General features: G+C 41.8%; 1 protein-coding gene across 1 annotated transcript in view; it reads right to left on the reverse strand.

Moving 5' to 3' along the window:
• LOC126252392 (synaptotagmin-5) overlaps positions 1-22,795 on the reverse strand; it is a gene marked incomplete at its 5' end in the record, with an annotated part of 250,182 nt that overhangs the window by 116,591 nt on the left and 110,796 nt on the right. The gene's annotated exons all lie outside the window — the stretch shown is intronic.

Genomic DNA, 22,795 nt, shown 5'->3' on the forward strand with positions numbered 1-22,795 from the left:
TCAATAATATGTTCATTGACTCCTAAGCACGAACTTATATTGTTAATATCTGTTTCCGTTCTTCCTCTATTATTAGTAAAATGCAGCAAAATAAAATTCAATCATAAAAGATTAGCAGTAGAGGTAGTTATCTGTATGTACAAAGTAAACATCATGAACATTGTTTACATCAGTCATGAAATTGAATCTAGTCACTTGAATTACTTCTGAATTTTCATTCTGAATGAATATATTCTCTAAGAACGAAGAAAAATGGATATATAATTGGTCTTTGGGTTTCATTCTTTCCCTGGAAATTATTTTTGCCATATGTGTAACAAGGAGGTGTTATCATTTTCTTTAACATTAGCCTCTCCACAGCTTGCTTCTTGAAATCCAATTTAATGAAAAAAATGAATGAATTTCAAAGAAGACATATGCATTGAAGCTGTATAAACATAGTCTGGAGACAACAAATAAAAGTGTGCCAAAATTGAGTACTGGCACTATAATTTCATATAAGATTTAAATTTCTTTGACTGAAGAGTTGAAGTGTTGCTACCATATGCCACTTTTCACAGCATAGTATGTAACATGTATATTTTATGTTTCTGCTATTATGTGGTCTCCCAGTATTAAAACTGAAATCATATTCTAGTAAAAAATGCAGTATTCCAAAACCCAGCAGAAGATGGTGAACATTGATTTGGTTTCAAGAAAGAAGCAGGACTGTTTGCAAATGTGTACTGATAAGTCTTCTCCTCCTCCTCCTCCTCCTTCTTCTGATTGGCCTTTTCTTGTAACTTCATAGCTTTGGCATGTTTTTTTCAGCTTCATGTATGTTAGTGATAGAGGGTGGCTGAATGCCCTTCCTGTCACCACCAGGTATCCCCTCCCCTCCCAAACTGCCTGTGTCTATTGTGAAACTGTGAGAATGTGTTCCAAATGTTATGAATCATGTAACTGAGGCATGACATAAGTTCCAGCATGCTATTAAATCTGTTTTGATGTGGAAACTGCTGTGGGAAACGGGGTACAGGCAGTGTGTTAGCAGAATAGTGAAACAATGTAGAGATATGATTTTCCCACCATTTAGTAGTAAGCAAATACACAGAACATACTAACACTTACTGTCTCATGGGGCAGCAATCCTCATTTACAGAGGTAAAGATGTTATGCCACCACAGAACCTCTCCCTTCCCTCCTGTAGTGTGGAGTGCATGAGGAGAGGCTGTGGAGGAGTGTCATCTGTCTGAAGTGAAGTGAGCAACTGTGTGATGATGAATACAATCGAAGACACATTGTAGTTAGCAAGATGCAGTGGGGATTGCAGGTCAAGCTCAAAGCACGATGTTGGTGGTGTGACTAATGGGTTGCTGCAGTTGGTGTCAGCAGGTAAGGAAGTAGTCTCAGTGGCATCTTTAATTGTTGCTCACTTGGTGATGGCGTTTGAAGAGGGAAGAATGTTGGCAGCATTGCCTTGCATTGTTGGATTCATAGGAGCCATTGCAGGGCTATCAGCAGTGTAAACTGGGGTGATGGTGGTGAGTGTACTGTCTGCTGAAAAACAGGACGTGAGTCCTGCTGTGTCAACTTTTGGTGGTACAGGAGTGGTGTGCACAAAACAGTGTGTGTGACAGTGCTTGCAGCTGACCACTTGTCCGTGTAGGTAGCAGGAATCACAAGGTCAGTATCACATAATGTGATGGCTATGTCATCAGCCAGAAAACTGTGGAGATTCACGTGCACTTGGAAATTGACTAATGAATAGCTAGGAGGTGGTGAGGCAGCGAATGTCTGTTGTAGCAGGACTGCTTAAGTCTACGCTGGATTAAGCTGGTACACTGACACTGTTGTTTGCTTTTCAGCAATTAAGATATCAGAAATGTTTGTATCATGTTTTAGCACTTGGTATGGTCCGGTGAATGACAGTTGTAGATCAGGTACACTGCTTCTGTATGTAGCATCATGTGAGAACATGCGGTTAGGTTTTTATGAATAAAGATTCATTGTGTCATGTGATGGAAGGGGGTGGGGGTGGCATATGGATGTTTTGTATATTTGTGCAAAAGTGTGTGACTAAATCTGGTAAGTCCTGGTCTGTTAGGACTGTTTCATGTGCTACAAATTTAGCAAGGAGAGTGAGGCACTTGCTGTATAGTATTTCAGTGAGTGATGCATCAAGGTCATGTTTATGTGCTGTGAAAATGCCATGAAGAACCCATGGAAGAGCCTCCACCCACGATCCTGAGTGGCATATGAATGCAGCTTTCGTCATCTGATGCCACCATTCCATGATGGTTATAGGCAGTTTGTGGAACTCGTGGCATCCACATAGGTAGCATAAGTTATTGAACAGTTGGGATTGAAGCTACTGACCTGGTCCAACATTAAGGAGACCGGGCAGTGGAATCTGGCAGTTTAACTGTTGACAAAAGTTTCTGCTATTATCTCTGGTGATATGTTGGGAATCAGCAAGGCCTTCACCCATTGTGTCTTGCAATCTATCATTGACAGAATGTGACAGTAACCATTCAATTTGGGGAGTGGTCCTGTAACATCAATGTGGGCAAGCTGGAACTGCCCCTTTGGAATTAGGAGGGTTGAGCATGGGAGCCAGTTTTTGGCTGTTGGCATGGAATGCAAGTCCTGGTCCACGTGGCACAATCCTTTTTAATGTTAGGCCAGACAAACCATTTCATGATGAGGTGCACACCCACATGTGCAAGTTTGTGGAGAAGGTCAAAAATTGTCCTGCGATATGGCTCTGAGATAACTGGTCAGACCTGTCTATTCAAAACTCACACCAAACTTGTTTGGTCACACTGGGTAGCATGTGTTGTTGCTATTGGAGTCTGGTGTCTTGTTTTTTAAACAAGCTGTGGAAATTGGAATCTGTCACTTGTGCATCTGTGATTCTATCGAAGTCCAAATGGGTAGAGTTAACTGTGATACAGGAAAGATAGTCCACCACAATATTATCAGCACCTTTAACATATTGCACATTGGTAGTGAACTGTGCTACAAAATCTAGATTGTGGGATCTTCTGGTTGCAGAATCCACTGACAGGTTGTGCAATGCGTCTGTCAATGGGTAATGGTGTGTATATATTGTATATCTGGCAAGGGGTCTTCCTTTAACATCATCTTGAAAGTGACAAACTGCTTCATATATGGCTAGTAGTTTGTGGTCAAATGTGGACCACTTTTTCTGGGTGTCAGTAAGTTTGTGCAAGAAAAACCTGAGCAGCTGAGTGATTCCACCAATCTCTTGTTGTAAAGCAGCCTTGATCTCACGACTGCTAGCATCAGATGCGATAATTGGACGTGCATTGGGTGATGGGTGGGTGAGGTTCATGGAGTGTAACAGGTACTCTTTTATTTTGTTGAAGGCCACCTGCATTTGCGGTGTCCTCTTGAGGTGCCATTTACAATTAGGCAAAGGGTTCCTGTAGAAATATATGACCCACAAAAACCCATGCAGTTCCTGGTAGTTGTTGTGAGGTGGATCAGGTCAGTTTTCTCAGGAATAGGATGCATCCCAGACATGTCAACATGATGTCCGACACAGGCCGCATGAGGCTGCTGAAGCTGGCACTTGTCACCATATATTACAACCCTGTGAGAGGCCAGATTATCAAGGATGATAAGCACGTGGTCATCATGTTATTGCTCGTTTTGTGAAAAGATTATAACGTAATCTAGATAGGCATAACAAAAAGGTAAATTGAACAGTATATTATCAAAGAATCTTTGACATATCTGTGCCATATTTTTTAGTCTGTACAGCATGGAGAGGAATGGCATGATTATCATAGTTTTTGGTACACATTTGTCCACAATTGGAATTTGCAGCAATGCTGTTTTGCAATTGATGACACTGAAAATTTTTGCCCCAGCCAAGGTGTGGGAAAAATAATGCATTTGGAATAGGGTAGCTGTCAATGATTGTATAAGCACTGAGGTAGCAGTATTCACCGCATACGCACCAAGGACTTTTTAAGAACTAGTTTGATTGGGGAGGCCCATGCACTGTCTGATGGCCTGACTATGTCAGCTCACAGAAGTTTGTCCACCACAGATTTATCCACTTAAAGTTTGTGGGGAACTAGGTGATGGGGGCAGTGATGGACAGAGGTCCTGGTGTGGTTGTAATGTGGTGGACTGTACCATCCCACATATCACAGACTGTATGTGGTCTAATGCAGGACCGTGGAGTGAGTCCAGGAAGTGGGGTGTGATGTGATTTACTGTCACTTTTAATGTCACACAGCATTCTCTCAGGAGCACACTCGAGTGGGGATTGTGTCACTTCACTAACCTGAGAAGTGTCCATAGTAGCAGTGGCATGCTAGTGATCAGTAAGAAGAGATTATTAAGATTGTTGAGATGCTATTGGCCTGTATGTAGTGATGTGGTGGTGTCCATGATTTGTCTCTGTGCTAGTGTAAGCTGTTGCCAGCACACCGGTCGGCAAAGGGGTTGCAAGAAGATCTATAATAGGCACTGAATCAAGCATGCCTGTCAGGAGAAAGGCCAAAGACAGACCTGCAAGCAATGTGCTGCTAACACTCTCTCAACCACCAGTGATTAGAAAGCCATTGCGGACAGAGGACCCAGTCAGTCACAGTCAGAGAGAGTCAAGAGTCTCAGTCTCAGTCAGTAAATAATGACTGGAGTAGTGTTCATAGCGGAACTTGTACTTCACCAGCAGTGCGACTAACATGGACTATTATGGAAGAGCTTGTACTACAATACATGGACTAGCTTAAAGATAAGTAGCTTTCTGTTCTGGTAAATAAAGAACCCTGTTAATACAAGGGTACAGCTGTGTTTGTAGCAAGAGGATACTGGCCATCAAACAACATCCTCTCCCTTGCTTCCCCTGGTACAAGACTTTACAGTGGCGATGAGTATAATTCTGTGCAGATTGAAGTTAATCAACTTGGCCAAAGATTTTGATTGCTTCTCTTGTGTTTTAGCTGCAGGGGTGATCATTTTGCTAATTTGTTGTGTTCTTGCAGGTATACCAGGAGGGGAGCTGCAGAACTAATGACATTTCTTTTTCAGAGGCTTTGCTTGCATTTTTGCTATAACATATTTGTGTAAACCATGGCTACCTCAATCCCCCAACCCCCACCCCCTGGCCCTGTCCCTCACCTGGAGATGGCTAATGTGATGGCTCTAAACAAGCTTTTCAATTTCAGAACCAACAAATTGCTGCCTTACTGATGGCAGTAAAACAACTAATGTCTGCACAAACTGAGTCGGCTGCACAACCAACCGACTGACCGACCAGCCCAACAAATGCTGCCGACCAGCATATCAACGTTCCACAATTTAACAGCACAGAAGAGGAATGGCTCAAATACCTAACACAGTTCCAAGCACATTGTCAAGTTCATCATTTCAAGGCATTGTCAAGCTATAATACTTTCTTTCGAGTGTGGGGTACCCAGTGTTCAGGTTAATACAAAAACTATTCCCAACCGTGTCTCCCGACGAACTCAGTTACGATTAAGTAACCACTGCATTAACTCAATGTTATGACCAGCAACTCCAAGTAGCTGCAGCCAGATATTAGCTTTTTTGCTTTCAGAAAAAGCTGGAAAAGACATAGCATGAGTGGTACTCAGAATTAATGGGCATGGCTAGGAAGTGTAAATTTAAGTGTAGTTGTGGCAACTTTGACAGTGATTTAAAGATTAGGGATGCAATAACATTCAGTGTCCCTGATAGTAGAATACAGGAACAGATCCTAAAGTATTCTGATCCATCACTTGCTCGATTGTTGCAAGTCTTAGAGTAATACGATTTGGGTGCCATAGTGACCTATAAGTTTGACCAGGCTCTAATTTTTTGGGTCAAGTCATCCCTTGCTTGCAAGCACCCCAAGCAGCCACAACAATGAGTGTATAGACAGGCAAACAGACCTGAACTTAGTGAAGTCTTGCCCTAGATGTTTTGCTCGCCTTAAAAGACAGGTTCGCCCATCACGTAATACAATGTGTTACACATGTGGAAAAAAAGGCCATGTCCAAGCAGTTTGTTTGCAACTGCACAAAAATGCCAATTTTGCATGCTAAAAAAAAAAAAAAAGATGCACTTGCAGTGAACATTGTGGTTTCCAAACCTACAATAGGGTCTGACAAAAGTAAGATTAATGTTGTGCCTACTTCTCACCCTAGTGTTGTGCAACGATGTTCTAACAAACTATTTGTCTCATTACAAATTGCTGGCCATCGTGTGAATTTTCAGTTAGATACAGGTGCATCAGTAATGTTGCTTAATTGCGCCACATATGAACAGCTAGGCTCACCATGCCTTTCTAAATCTAGCAAGCACCTCACTGCTTACAACAGACAGGAAATTCCAGTGCTTGGACAGTGTAGTTTGCCTGCCACTTACAAATTTCATACTAGGACAGTGATTTTTTCTGTGTCAATGTCAAGAGACAGTGAGAACATATCTGGTAAAGATATCTTTGATTTGTTTGGCCTTAGCATCCACAACAATGTGCTGTCAGTCTCTACATTTGCACCAAAAGAGAATGTCGCTAGCTTGCTTAAAGAATTTCCTGAACTATTTTCAGAAGGAATGGGAAAAACTAATAACTTTGTAGCACATTACATTGAAAGACAATGCACAGCCTAAGTTTCTTCAGGCCTGTCCCATTCCAATTGCTTTAAGAGACGAAGTAGCCAGTGAATTGCAAGAATTGCAAGATAATGGTGTAATTACTCCCATTCAAGCTAGTCAGTGAGCACGTCCTCTCATTTTGTTGCCTAAGCCTTCCAGTCACAACTGCATTTGTGTTGACACTTATCCATTACCTCGCTCTGAGCAACTCATGGACATAGATTTGTGTGATGCCTACTTGCAAATTAGATTGGATGAAGAATCACAGAAAGTGTTTATAATAAATACACACTTAGGACTGTTCAAATATTTGTGCTTGCCCTTCGGCAGCTCTGCTGCACCCTCCATTTTTCAGCATTACTTGTAACAGCTGACTGCAAAAGTGCCATTTTGTTAAAATGACCTAGACAATATTGTTGTCTCAGGTCTTACACCAGAGGAACACATTGCCAATTTGCATACTCTTTTTCAACTGTTGTCAGAAGCAGGACGCAAGTGTCGTCTCAAAAAGTGTGATTTTTTTCAAACTGAACTACAATACTTAGGTCATGTGATAAACAGTCAGGGTGTGCACCACCTCCAATCTCATTTGCTTGCAATCCTTGAATTGCCTGTTCCTCACAATGTGTCTCAACTGCAGTCAGTATTAGGCAAAATGTCGTTCTGCATTTGGTTCGTACCAAAAGCTGCTCAGATCATGGTCCACTGCATCACTTTGATTGCAAAAATATACCTATTGTGTGGACTAAAGACTGTCAAGATGCATTTCAGAAACTCAAAAACACCTTGCTTAGTGACAGGTGTTTAGTGCATTTTGACTCTGCCAAGCAAGTAGTTTTGCAAGTTGATGATTCTTCCTTTGGGGTGAGTGCTTTGCTTTTGCACAGGATTGGTGTGCAAGACACACTTTTTGATTTTGTCTCAAAGTTGTTAATTCAAGCTCAGTGCAATTACTATCAAATAGAAAAAGAGGCTCTCACTGTTGTGTATGGTGTGAAAAAATGCTATTACTATTTGTATGATCACAAGTTCTTTTTAGTGACAGATCACAAGCCTTGCAGTCCTTATTTCATCCGTCAAAACTGGTTCCTATATGCACTGCTCAAAAATTGCAACATCGGGCTTTGGTGCTTTCACAGTATCAGTATGAAACTGTGTACAGGCCCACAGCAAAGCATAGCAATGCAGAAGCCCTATCTCACCTTCCTACTGGCCCAGACTCTGATTTTGATGCATCTGCCACATCTTGTTGCCAAATCAATGCACAGGACTCTGAATTTATCTTTGAACTCTTCCATTTGGTCTGTGTTTGCATAAAAAAACAATAATATGGGAGTTGTGAATTTGCCTTGATGCCATAACATACAATAAATAAGATTTAAAGAACCCACTGATGATAGTAAGATTTGTCACCAAAACTGGTTTGGGGAATAAATAAGTAACAAATAACAAAGTGTTTTGCATCAAGGTGGTCTCACAATTTCCATATTGTTGTTGGATTCTGAATTGCTGGAATCTCTTCCCTTGCACTACAGAAAAATAGCACAGGACCGGAAGCAGACTCAGATATCACGATTTTGTTGCATTACATTCACAAGTCTTGGCCTCATTCATTGAACAATGTCCAGAACTGAGCTGTGCACTGATATTTTGCATGTCAGCATAACCATTTGGTACAACAAGGTGTGATTCTAGTTCAAAATCACAGTGGACAATTACACGTGCTTTTTCCCAAAGTGTTGCAAAATGATGTGTTGTGATTGCTCCACCAAGGACATTGGCGAATTCTTCACACTAAACAGCTAGCCTGGTGGCACTGTACTTGGCAGGGCATGGACACCCACACTGAACAGATGATGGCACAGTATTATGCATACATGGAGAACCAATCCGCTCCACCACAAACATTTTAATCTTGGCACAAGATGCAATCACCATGGCAACAAGTGCACATTGACATTGCATTTTGGACCTCTTGTTGGTTCATAGTGGTAGACTCTTTTAGCAAGTTTCCATTTGCAGTGCCAATGAACTCAACCACATCATGTAGCACCATTCAAGTGTTGTCCTCCATATTTTGCATAGAAAGTTTGCCAGAAGTACTTGTGTCAGACAATGGACCACAGTTCACTTCATGTGACTTTGAACAGCTTTGTGAATGCAACGGCATTTGTCATCTAACGAGTGCTCCATTTCACCTGCAATCCAATGGAGAAGCAGATCACTCCATACTCACTATCAAACAACAGATGGCCAAGCTTCACACCACCCACACCCAGGAAAAGGCGGTGGAACTTTTTCTCACCTCTTATCACTCGCACCCACGAGACAGACCATCACTGGCAGGACTTCTGCATGGCCATCGTCATCGGATGCTGCTACATTTGCTACACCCATCACAGTGTCCAGCGCTGCCAATGCTCTGCAAGTACCACTTTGCACCACAAGATCTTGTTCTTTTCAAGGTTAATGGCAACTGTGGGCGATGGGAAAGAGGCATGACCCAGGAATGCATTGGCTCTTTTATGTACTTAATTGCAGGTCCCAATGGTTTGCAGCGCAGCCACCAGAGCCAAATTTGCGCATGTCATTTGCTCCGTGGTTCTACTGCTTTTCTTCCCCCAGATTCACGGCCTCACGGGACCACGCGGCCTTTGCAGCTGCCCACCATGGCACCCAAGGAGTAGCGGATGGATGATGTGCCCTCGCCCCCACTATCCCCACTCACCGACCCAATGGACCTGGACCTGCCATGACTGTTGCCATAGCCATCATCACCCCAGGACATGCCCTCAGCCACAACATGTGCCCTGGCAGCAGTTCTGGAGCATGTTCCTGTTGCCTCGCAAGCCAGATGGTGGGTTATGGTCAGGAGTACACTGTCCTTCACAATCACGGCTCCTGGCTCATCTCTACATCCAGCATCCTGCCTCCCTCCTAGTTGTTGTTTGCAGCCTCCCTACACGACAATGGTGTGGCATTTGGGGGGGGGGGGGGTTGTGCTGGTGTAAGCTGTCCCAACACAGCGGTCGGCAAAGACGTTTCAAGGAGATTAATAATAGGTGCTGAATCAAGCCCACCTATCAGGAGAGAGGCTAAAGACAGACTAGCAAACAATGTGCTGCTAACGCCGTCTTGACCACCAGTGATTAGAAATCTGCTGCAGACCAGAGGGCCCAGTCAGTCATAGTTACAGTCGCAGACACAGTCAGAGAGTCAGAGTCTAAGTAAATAGTGACTGGAGTAGTGTTCATAGCGGGACTTGTGATTCATCAATAGTGAGGCTAACATGGACTATTACAGAAGACCTTGTACCACAATACATGGACTAGCTTACAGATAAGTACCTTTCTGTTCTAGTAAATAAAGAACTTTGTTAATATATGCGTGCAGTTGTGTTGTATAACGAGGATACCGGCACCAAACAACATCATCTCCCTTGCTTCCCCTGGTACAAGACTCTACAGTGACAACAATGAAACAAAAGTCTCCATAATTGTTCACTGGTGGTGAGGCATGTGACCTTGTTGTCATGATGTAATGATGCATAATTGGCTGTCTTTAAGTGTAGTTGGTTGGAAAGTGCTTCACTTTGTAGCTTCAGGTCAAATGGGGTGTCGAGAGGTGGCAGCATGACTGAAGGTGTTGAAGCACCAGCAAGCAGTGCATCACTGACCGCACCATGGATCAAATACTGGCTGTCTCGTCATAATAGGAGGGAACTATTTAAATCTGACAGTAGTTGGTAGTTCCTGAGGAAGTCAGCTCCCTGCACTGGTTCAGCTGTCTCTGCCACCAGTAATGTCCAAGGTATTTGCTTATCTGTGCCAAGATTGAGTGTGATGTGTGCAGTTCCAGAAACTGCGGTTACAGAGTCATTGGTTGCATGGAGTTGCAGTGGTGACAGAGACAGTGTAGCAGGTGTGAGAGTAGGTGATAGAGTGGTCACATTGGCCTCAGTATTGAGGAGGAAAAATATGTGCAGGCACCTGTCAGGAGCCATATGCCTGTTGAAAAACTGATAAGTGCTGTTTTGTTGTGGTGTGTAGAGGCATCTTGTTTATGGACAGTGGCCCAGTGCACCTATGTCAGGTTGCTGTATTAGTTTGGGTCGGCACAGGATTGCCTGCAGCTCTGTGCATCCTGCCCAGATCTGGTGTGAAATCAGCAGTAGCATTATTGTGTGTTGGGCATGGAAGCACTCAGTCGGCATGGCTTTTATTTATACATGAAGTCAGGTCAGTGGCCAGCTGGGAGGGTGATAACCTCAGCTGTCGTGGTAGGTGACTTTTGTATGTCGAGGCTGTGAAAGGCACTCAGGGTGGTAAAGGGGGAGGAGGGGGGCATGTCCTGGTTTGGGTTGGTCTAGCTGTCATCCGGCAGTCAGCGGCAGCATGGAATGTTGGGGCAGCTCAGCTGGGGTTTTGCAAAATCAGTGTCAGTGAAGATGTACTGGGTGTCAACTGCAGCATAGTGCTGTTAGTTGTTGATTAGAATACAGTGTTGTGATAGTGCCTGCATTCTGTCAACAAGTCAAAGTTTAAACTTCAGCAGTGCCTCCTCATGTGTTAGCTGTTTAAATGTTCTCTGGCAGATTTAGGAGCCAAAGGGTCAATAGCGCACAATCAGGCAGGAACATTGGGTCAATTAGAACTCACTGGCAGTGCCAGAGTGAAGACAGCATGTTGCTGCTAAAAGTAGTCTCGTTGATGACAAGTAGCAGTAGTGTCTGGGCAGTTTTGTATTTGTGATAAGCCAGAATGCCCAAAAGCAAGTCACTAATAAGGTCCACCCTGTAACTAAGTTGATTAAGAAAATTGGCAAACTTCTCATTGTCCCAAATTATGCCACTGACTGATATCAAACACTCACTGAAGGCAAACCACACTGTGGGAGAATCTGCATGGAACAACAGAAGTTTTGGACAGTGGTGGACAGTACAATGTCTATCAGTGGTTTGATTGTAAGGCACCATCATGAGTGGGTGTGGCTTGGTGTGGGAGGTGTGGGAGGTGCAGGAGTGTCAGTGCACAAGATAGGCAGGAGGTGCAGCTCGACATAGGCAAGCGTGTCATGAGGAGGGTCACTTCACAGCATGGGTAGCGTTTGCATCATGCGGCAATGCATGTAGAACTTGGGTGGCTGTTAGAGGAGTGAAGTTCTGGGGCTGATGTGGTAGGTAAGACTTGCCCAATGTCAGATGTCTGAGATGGCAGAAAATGTGAGAGAGCACATGAGGTTCTGGCACCATAAAGAAGGAATGCATAGTCCATTTATTATCCTGTGGAACTGTCTGTGTCTCATGAAGTTTGTACAAATTTGCTGTCATTTACAGCATAGCTGATGAAGGTGTGACATCACTTGAACTAGGATGCAGCGGTATCTGACCTTGTTGCGGCGAGGTCATGAAAAACACATTCTGATAGTCCATAACTAGTTTTGGTGCTGGGTTCAGGTGATGTGAAGATGTAGCACAGTGCTGGATTAAAAGCAAGTCAGTAGTGATGCCTGGCATGGCTGGGATATGAGTGACATCATAGTCTGTCTCGCAGACCTCACATTTAGTTGCAATGGTCGGAACAGGATTTGGAAAATTGGAATGCACAGGAACTGAAAGGTGATGTAAACCTTGATCCCATGGTCCATTGGCAGATGGATGATGAAACAGAATGATGGATGGTACCATGTGGACTATTGTTGTTCAACTGTAACAGGATTATGGGAGGCATCTGCGTGGATCAGATTGTTAATGCAAGGGTCATAATGCTCACAATCACTAGTACTGGGACACATGATGTTTTGTCCTGTGCAAAAGCTGAAGGCATGTAGATTAACATCTGTTACAGAGGTGGGCAGCCTTTGTTTATTGTGACTCTCTGATGCACTTTTGTTTGAACTACCAGGAATAGATTCACTTGTATCAAACCTGGGATGTTTAACATGAAGTCATTCAGTAAATTTGACACTTGTGGTGCAGTTCAGTGCTCGGCATCAGCAGTGATGTGAAGTTGGTCTGAAGATGTGGTGAACAATGAAGGCATTGTCGATTGTTGTTTGGCACTATAACATCATCCAAGCCTTGGTGGATATTTAACAGTTTGACACACAGGATCTCCATGGAATCCAAGAGCACTTGTTGAGAGACACTGTCAGCACTGCTGATGAAATGATGAGGTTGTACTGTTTGTAATAGCAGTATTCTCGATCGCCTAACCATTGTGGCAGATTTTCGACTTAACAGCAAAACTGCAGTGCGACACAGAAATTTGGGGTCACCACTGTGGGGATGGGGTACCAGCAGCATGATAGCAGAATAGAGACACAGCATAGAAATATGATTTCCGCACTATTTATTAGTAAGCACAAATACATAAGTATGTAAGCTTTATGAGTGAACAGAGCATATTAACTGTAAGTGCCTTGCAGGGCAGTGATCCTCATTTACAGAGTCAAAGACGTTACATGCCAAACTGCCTAAGAAACACATCTAGTCTGGCTGGCATGTTGGTCCTTGTCCACACTGCCTAAAAAACACATCTAGTCTGGCTGGCATGTTGGTCCTTGTTGTTAATAAGACAGGCAGATCCAATCTGGGGCCACAAAACTTCAGAACTGGTGTGCCACTGTACACGGATCAAATAGTATGGATAAACCATCTTTGATGTTCAAAATAAAGCAATTTCTTGCTGGTGGATGGATATATGATCAGTTGAAAAAAATGATATGCAAGTTGTTGGATTTTTATGAAATTTACATTTTCCCCCAAATAAAAAAAACTATGGGAACAATGAGAGTTACAAAAATTACTTTTGTAATACAGATACTGAACAGGAGTAGATATATGTGATTAATTAACAGTCTACTCAAATATTGTATGTGCAGTACTTGTTTGTTGTCAGACTACCAGTTTTGATTGTCATGTGTCAAAGAGGCTAACTTATTTACACAGTGAGAGAGAAAAGTTACAATCAGTGCAAGATATTTTAAACAAAAAATTATTTTTACAGGAAGGGAAGATAGAAAACATTGCACATTCCTATAAAGACTGCAATATTCAAATCATACAAGGTATACATGATGAGTAGATGTTGGCTATGTTTAGTTTACTTTTATTGCCAGTATATCAGCACTCTTTTTTTCTAACATGCTAATGCAAGATTCTGAACACAGCTGTTGATGTTGATAGCATTAGATTATTGGGATTACAATTTGATAATGACCTGATTGGGGTGGAGCAATTCCAATAGCTGAAAGGTTCTATAAAAACCATTATTTACAATGAAAAAGTTACATTCTCTGCTTACTTTCATACCATTATTCAGTCATTCATATATTTATTTCACCTGTCAAGACATCTTAGTGAGTTAACATTACACATTGCATGTGAGCAGTACACACTTTAGAATAATAATAATAATCATAATAGTTAAAATAATAATAACATAGTAATGCCAAGTCAGTCTCATTAACATTGTGTTGAGTGATTTCCTCATTTTTTTCATTTTCTTGTCAAATGTGCATAATGACATGTAACAAAAGGTATGGTATCAGTAGAAGGAATTAAAGGAAGACATTGAAGCAATTCAAATGTGAGCAGCTAGATTTGTTAACAATAAGTTTGATCACCATGCAAGTATTGTGGAGTTGCTTCATAAACTCAAGTGGGAATTCCTGGAAGAAACATAACATTCTTTCAATGGAACACTATTGAGATAATTTAAATGACTGTCATTTGAAGCTGTCTGTAGAATGATCCTACTGCTGCTAATGTACATTTGACATAAGGACCAAGAAGACAAGATAAGAGAAACTAGGGCTCTTACAGAGGCATACAGAAAGCCATTTTTCTCTTTCTTTATTTGTGAGTGGAATCAGATCTGGAGAAGCAGTTGATTGGTCCAGAGAAAAGAGAGAAATAATGGGGTAAAGTTAGCAGGTGAAATGGAAGAAAGAAAACTCAAGTAAAAAGGTCTGAGGAAAGCATGGACAGTGTTGACAAAGAGACCAAATTCTGATTTGTTGTTTGACAGAAAGGTGTATAGCTGGAATATGCTAGGAGGGAAGCTATGTCAATGGTAACAGGTAAAGTTTTACCCTCCTCTTGAATGCAGAATGGTTTTGTATGAGACATAGATTGCTGGATAGTTTGTTATAAAGTCATATGTCTGAAATGGACAAGAGAATACCTAGGCAAAGGCAAGATACAAGATGTATGAGACCTTGTATTGCAATTATAAATGATGATAGGTATCTGGTTTGTGAGGTACTGAGGACATTATTCACTAAGAAATGGGTGAAGAAAATGGAGACTGAAAATACTGCCATCTCTTTGGTTGCATCCATCCTAACTGAGCATGAGCAGTGCTGACATGGTTGAACAACTGAACAACATTACACAGATATCTTAACAGAAACATTCATGACTAGCTCAAGTCACCTGAACTTTTCACTGTCTGTTGTTTATCATTTTGTTTATTAGCCAAGTAAATTGTACTAACATTTAATATGCATACAATGTAGGACATTATAAAGTAATTACTTGTAGTAGGATCAGAGCAACTGTTTTGTATCAGAATCATCTCAGTCATGTCAGTACTCACATACAAGTAGACACAATTGAATATATATATTTTTACATTCACCATGTTATACACTGAAGCACCAAAGAAAGTGATATAGGCATGCATATTCAAATACAGAGCTATGAAAACAGGCAGAATATGATGCTGCAATTGGCAATGCCTGTATAAGATAACAAGTGTCTGGTGCAGATGATTAAATTGGTAACTGCTGCTACACTGGCAGGTTATCAAGATTTAAGTGAGTTTGAACATGGTGTTATAGGCAGCACACATGCAATGGGATACAGCACCTACAAGGTAGTGGTGAAATGGCGATTTTCCCATATGACAATTTCACGAGTCTACTGTGAATATCAGGAATCCAGTAAAACATCAGATCTCCGACATCGCTACAGCCGGAAAAAGACCCTGCAAGAATGGGACCAATGATGACTGAAGAGAATCATTCAACATGACAGAAGTGGAACTCTTCTGCAAATTACTGCAGATCTCAATGCGGGGCCATCAACAAGTGTCAGGATGCAAACCATTCAATGAAACATCATCGATATGGGCTTTTGGAGCCAAAGGCCCACTCGTGTGCCCTTGATGACTGCATGACACAAAGCTTTACGCCGTCAACACCGACATTGGACAGTTGATGACTGGAAACATGTTGTCTGGTTGGAAGAGTCACATTTCAAATTGTATCCAGTGGATGGACATGTATGGGTATGGAGACAACCTCATGAATATGGACTCTGCATGGCAGCAGTGGACTGTTCAAGCTGGTGGAGGCTCTGTAACGGCATGGGGCATGTGCAGTTGGAGTGATGTGGGACCCCTGATATGTCTAGATACTACTCTGACAGGTGACACATACATAGGTGTCCTGCCTGATCAACTGCATCCATTCATGTCCATTGTGCATTCCGACAGACTTGGGCAATTCCAGCAGGATAATATGACACCCCACACATCCAGAATTGCTACAGAATGTCTCCAAGACAATTCTTTTGAGTTTAAACACTTCTTACGGCCACCATACTCGCCAGACATGAACATTATTGAGCATATCTAGGATGCCTTGAAACATGGTGTCCTCCACCCCCTCATACTCTCATGGATTTACAGACGGCCCTGCAGGATTCGTGGTATCAATTCCCTCCAGCACTACTTTAGATATTAGTTGAGTCCATGCGATGTAGTGTTGCGGCACTTCTGCGTGCTCATGGGGTCCCTGTGTGATATTAGCCATGTGTACCAGTTTCTTTGGCTCTTTAGTGTAATACATGAAAACGATTTTACACACACACACACACACACACACACACACACACACACACACACATACACATAGAGTCATTTTTCCTCACTAATGGTACAAGGTACCTTTTGCCATGCACCATGTGTGTGTTGTGTGTGTGTGTGTGTGTGTGTGTGTGTGTGTGTGTGTGTGTGTGTGTGTGAGAGAGAGAGAGAGAGAGAGAGAGAGAGAGAGAGAGAGAGAGATAGAGAGAGAGATTGAAATTGGCATGTTACTGTGAACTAGCCTCCATGCAGTCATTCACAGAGGTAGAAACTATGTTGGTGAAGTAAGTTTGTAAAACTCCACATAAAGGACAAATTTTTATTTAAGTTGTCAGTTGAATATCAGGGTTCAGTCTGAAAAATAGGCAGATTTTTTTACAAAAGTGACTGTCTCAAGAATATAAATACACTGAATAAGTAAAATACTTAATGCTTTGAATATTGGTCATGTAGTACTGTGCTTTGGTGCTTTTCCCATTATCTTTGAGATGCCTTTTTCATTTCAAAAACAGATGTTGTGTGAGGTGAGCCACAGTGTGAGATAATGCACTAGAACAAAATAAATTCATCTACAGGTTATTAAGTCACAACTTTGATTGCCAATCTTAAGGTGTTGTAAATGTTGCTCATTCTTTTAAGCCAATTATCTTTGTGCACTGTCTACTGCAGAAAGCTGTCTATCCATAGTTCAAGAAACTGAATTATATTTACCTGCTATATTACCTCATTATGAAGAGATAAGGTTATTATATGGATTCAATTGGTTCACAATGAGCTTAAGACCATGAGGCCAGTTTTGCTTTTATTTAGCAACAGTTTATTAATACAGGACTCTTTCACTGTTGTCAGCTATATCAGTTTTCATAAGTTGAGAGCTGTGAGGTACCACAGGTTCCTTTGAATGAGCTTTCCTTCCTTGTTTAATTGTAAGTTCAACCAATTGCTTCCTTTGTAAGACATCTGAGTGGAACCACTCATTGCAGACACGTATAACTCTATAAACTTTCAGCTTATTTAACAAGAGAAAGTGAGTTAAAGATTTGTGGATGTATAAAGAGCCCAGAAGAAGAATGCTTCTGTCTGAAAACACTTATAATGTGTAGTCAGTGAAAATGAAAATCAATTCACCTCTTGTCCTGTTTTTCCAAAAGACAAGTGGTGTTAAGATAATGAGTTGTTGTTTTCAAGAAAAGTGATTAGATATGTGTAGATGGCCTTTGCAGCTTGATAGCTGCAGATATGCCAGTAGTTGCTGACATTATGTCTATATCTTTTCTTTACACTGGAACTTTCTCAGCCCTCTTGAAAGCTTTAGGGAAAATGCCAGTACCGTATTCAACTATATCACAGCAGTAAAGATGCTGCACAATTAAAAGCTGGATTGTTTTATTTGTGTTAGATGGAAATATTTTTCAAATTCTTTTTTTGTTTGTAGGCAAGAGAAAAATTTACTGTGAAATTTCATTGTTCAAACATAAACAATCATCCAAGATAGTACTGAGATCTTTTACTGCTTTCTTGTTATGGTTATTAGATACCACCACAGATTGTAGGAAGAACTTTTTCATGAAAATGTTTGCTGATTAACTTTCCATGTTGTCTGAGGATGACCCTTGACTTCTCAGTGTTTAGTTTAAGTCGCAGGTTTGGCACTCGTGATGATATTGAACGAAGATCATATTTATACCTGGTGTGACAGCTGCAATGTTCTTAGAGCTGTCACTTAGGTGCAACTGCATGTTGTCAGCATGTTAATCATAATTACAAGATGTAGCACAAATGAAATATCATTGATACATACTGGTAGTGAAAAAAGCAGAGTACAAAGAACAGAACACTGGTGGACTTCTGAGGCTATTGTTTCCATGATGATTTCTTCAACCTTCAGATGACTCACTGATGTCTGTTTTTAAGGTAGCTGTCAAAACAGACTACTGCACGGTTTGAGAAAATTTGCTGTTTCTTTCTTATAAGTAGTACATCAAAAGCCTTGCTAAAAGCAAGCAGTGTCATGTCTTGCCATGGGAAGGCAGATGTGGCCAGTCACTTTTATTGGTGTGCTATGGATAATGTCATGAGGTATAAAATTTTTGTGTAGCACCTCAAACTAGGCAAATCCAAAGTTGTTGAGGCCAAACTATGTAACCTAATATGATTATTTGTAATGTCAATTCAAGAACATCTTGCACAAACCAGTTCAAAACTGGGTACCATACACTAACAATCATTTCTCAGTATTATTAAACAAATTTGTTGGAAATGCGCTTTCCCTGGTTCAAGAAGGTGTAAATTTTTCAGGGAGGTGAAGTATGACTAACTTGCCAAGAACTGTAAAATTTGCGTACTACTTGTAAAGCACATTTATACTGATTCTGAAGAAATAATTGATGGATGGCCAACATGTTCTATCTAATGATGTACTTCCTAGCAGCAGCATTTGAGGGTGCTTGGTTACAGCAGTATACAATTTAATTTGTTCTTCAGACTTTATATATTTACATGTCTACAACTGTTGCAATACTCTGAAAATGTGCTTTGATTTTTTTGAGTATCCTACACCCTCCAGAGACACTTCACTAAGAATCTGTGGAATCTGAATATGAGCTCATTGATTCTTGGGCAAATTTGTATTCTATGTGATCTCGTCACTGTGGATATTTGGAACTAACATTACATCTATCTAATCTAAATTAATTTAATCTAACCTGATCAGTATGTCAGTTAATTTTGTGTCATCTGCACTGATGGTACAGTATCAGACTTAATTTTATACCTGAGGGAACTGATATGCAAAGTTCCTAAAAATATTAATTAAACTCATTATGTCTTACTGAGATCTTTTCATGCACCATCAGCTTCAAAGTAGTCCCCCTTGCCAATAAATATGTCAATACCAAAGTTCCTGACACTTTTGAAATGTACCCTGGAAGTTTTTATTTGTTAGGCTATTCAGTACCCACAGTGCTTCCTCTTGAATATTCTCCATTGTATCAAATCTTTGCCCCTTCAACTTGATTTTGATGTTGGGAGTGATGGGGTCACACAGAGCAAAGTCTATTAAATATGGCTGGTGGGAAACAACTGTCAGCTTATGTAAATTGAAGTTGGAGGAGGAGAAAGGAAGGAAAAGGGAAGGAACTATTGATGTCAGCTGCATTGAGACTTTATGTGGAATCAGTGACAGTGAAAATGTGTGACAGACTGGGATTCAAAACCAGGATCCCCTGCTTACTAGACAGTTGTGTTAACCACTGTGCCAACCACACACAGTACTTATTGCAGTTCTGTGGACTGTCTCAGTATGCCTCTCAGCTGACCACATTCCCATTGTGTGCTACCTATCTGCAGTCCCCGTCCATGTCCTCATGTCCTCCATGCTCCCTACATTTGAGATACCCGCATGAGGTCAAATGGACTTGTGCATCAGCACTGAAGGTGGTGGACTCATTGTCCATCAAGTGGAACCAGTTATAGGAATGCATGGTATCTGTTCTTCCAGACTTGCCTGAAAGAACAGATACCATGCAGAATCTGCAGCTATAATATGTATTATGAAACTGAAGGTGGAGGGGCCGAAAGAAAAGGAAAGAGAAGGATCTATTGATGTCAGCTGCATTGGGACTTTATGTGGAACCAGCAACTATGAGTGAAAATGTGTGACAAAATGGGATTTGGATCCTGGATCTCCGGCTTGATAGGTAGCTGCGTTAACCACTGCATCACCCGGAAACAGCATTTATCAGAAATGCGTGGACCATTTTGCCAAGCCTCTTAGCTGACTGACATTCCCACTGAGCAGCACCTATTCACAGTCCCTGTCCATGTCCCCCATGCTTCCTACTTTGAGATTTCTGTAGGAAGTCAAATGTACTTGTGCATCCTCACTGAAGGTGGTGGATTCATTGACCATTGAGGCTGAGATAGTCTGTGGAATTGGAATAAACACTGTGTCTGGGTGGTGCAGTGGTTAACGCAACTGTGTAATAAGCAGCAGAAGCTGGGTTGGAATCCCAGTCATGGCACACCTTTTCACTCATCACCACTGATTCCCTATAAAGTCCTGATGCAGTTGACATCAACAGTTCCTCCCTTACATAACATATAGCACAGCTGTGGATTTGATGAGGTGTGTCTTCTTCCGGACATGTCTGAAAGAACAGACACCATGCATTCATATGACTTGTTTTAAGTCAAAAAATCTTGAATAATGTAGCTTGCATGTTGTTCTGCGTTGTGTTGATGGAGTAACTAGTCATTTGTATGCCACTTCTGTCTACATTTTCTTCTCAAACTTCTTAGAACATTGTGATAGAACTCTTTACTGAATGTGTGACCAGGAGCAATGAATTGCTTATGAACAATCCCGTCAATGCCAGTTTACAACAGATCAACAGGGACTTAAAGTTACTCTTCACTTATTGACCTTTTTTGGTTGAGTTGATGGAAGATTTTTTGTCCAGGTCATACCCATAAACCTACTATAATTGCCAGTGACAGCCTTTGAAAGTCAAATTGGATAATCTTGAAGAGTGGAAACAGTTGTTTAACTTTCATGTAAACTTAAACATGATGTTAATTCTGATTGTCTTGAAGCAATTTTGGCATAAACTTTGCCCCAATCCCTCTTATGTTCAGCTCTCTGACAGAGTATCTTCATATGTACCATAACTTATTTGCAAGATGCAGCAGACGTCCTATACAAACTTGCACAATCATATCCCTCACTTTATAAACATTATTTAGTGTGATGCCAGTTTAGGGCTGCTACGATCATCTCCATCAGTCGAGGCTTGCCCGTTTCTGAAATGCAGAAACTAACCGTAAATCTGAGTCTGACCTAAAGCCTACTCTCGAAAAGCATGCTAAATGTCTGGTGTGCTTCTGCAGTGGTTTACCTTAGGTTAAAGCATAACTTTATACAGACACAATGCTGTTGGTGGTCAACCATCACAATACTGCAAACTCACAGCAATGAGACAATGGAAACATGCTGACCTACAAGTAACCAAGTCACTCTGCCCTCAGGCATTCACATTTTACTACTTTGAATCAAGAAGAATGTACAGGGAGACACCTAGCAGTATTTCAATGTACTAGTGACCATTTGGGTGCAAATTTCAAATTTTGAGAGCTTTTAGATACCACTGCATGACGGTCTCACCTCAGTTCTCATAGTAATTTAATTGTATATTAGAAGAGCATCTGTTGTTTCCTGCCACCATTGCATTTTGCATTAAATGGACAGAATGCTCTCTTTTGTCTTTCTCCATAAAGAACGCAGCAGTTATGTTCAGGGTCTTGGAAGTTGTCTCATGATGCAGTGTCCTATGGCTGCTGTATACTGTGAGACGTGCTTATCTTGGGATAACTTTCCATATATGCCTCCTGTCGCCCACACGGATCCTCTATGACCTGATTCCTTTCCCCCATCTGCTCCTCTTCCTAGAACATACCCGCTCTCTACACCTCCCACCGCCTCGATCCCCCTCGTCCCGTGGTTGCTCCTCTCCCTTCCAACAACCGCCGGTTGCTGCGCCTTCACCGTTGTGTCTCCCCTACCCTCCATCTTTACAACCTTCATCTTCTTTCCCGAGGTGGCTTCCACCACCTCCCCCTCCTGGATGACGCCCTCTCTCCCTCCTATCAACTATGATTCTCCCCTCCCCCTCCACCCTCTGTCCTTTTCCTGGGCTCCCTCTCCCACCCCCCCCCCTTCCATCCTTTTCTTCCCCACCTATCCTCCCTTTGACTTCCTTCTCTCCTCCGAGTCCTTTTGCTTTCTCCTCCACTGCCTTCCCCACTCCTTCCCTCGTCCGCTCTGCCCACCTTTTTCTCTGTCCTCTTCCTCCATCGGCTCACCCCCTTTTTCTTTTCCACTCCTCCCCCTTTTTTTCCCCCTCATCAGTCTGGGTCCTCCCCCCGCCCTGTCTGCCACCGTGTCTCCTATAGCGCTGCTTTCAGTGAATGATCAGTGCTGTGCGTACCCTGTCAGTGTTGCAAACAGCCACCATACTGTTGCTACTTGTGTTTTTTTATCTCGAACGAACAGACACCAGACTGTCGCCATGTTTTTTTAATTGTGCCTTTCTACTTACTGTGTGTCTTCATCCGCATGGTCGACGTCGTGTTTTTATCGCCTTTTTATATATTGTTTGTTTAACTCGTCCCTTGGCTGTAGAGCAGCGTATTAAACTGTGGTCACCCCCCCCCCCTCCCCCTCTGTGGGGGGGAATCGAAAATCAATATCTTGGGGTACTCCTGTAGAATGTGGTAAATGAAATGAAATGATCGTATAGCATTGTAGG

Source organism: Schistocerca nitens, chromosome 4, assembly GCF_023898315.1.
Source record: "Schistocerca nitens isolate TAMUIC-IGC-003100 chromosome 4, iqSchNite1.1, whole genome shotgun sequence".
Taxonomy (NCBI): domain Eukaryota; kingdom Metazoa; phylum Arthropoda; class Insecta; order Orthoptera; family Acrididae; genus Schistocerca; species Schistocerca nitens.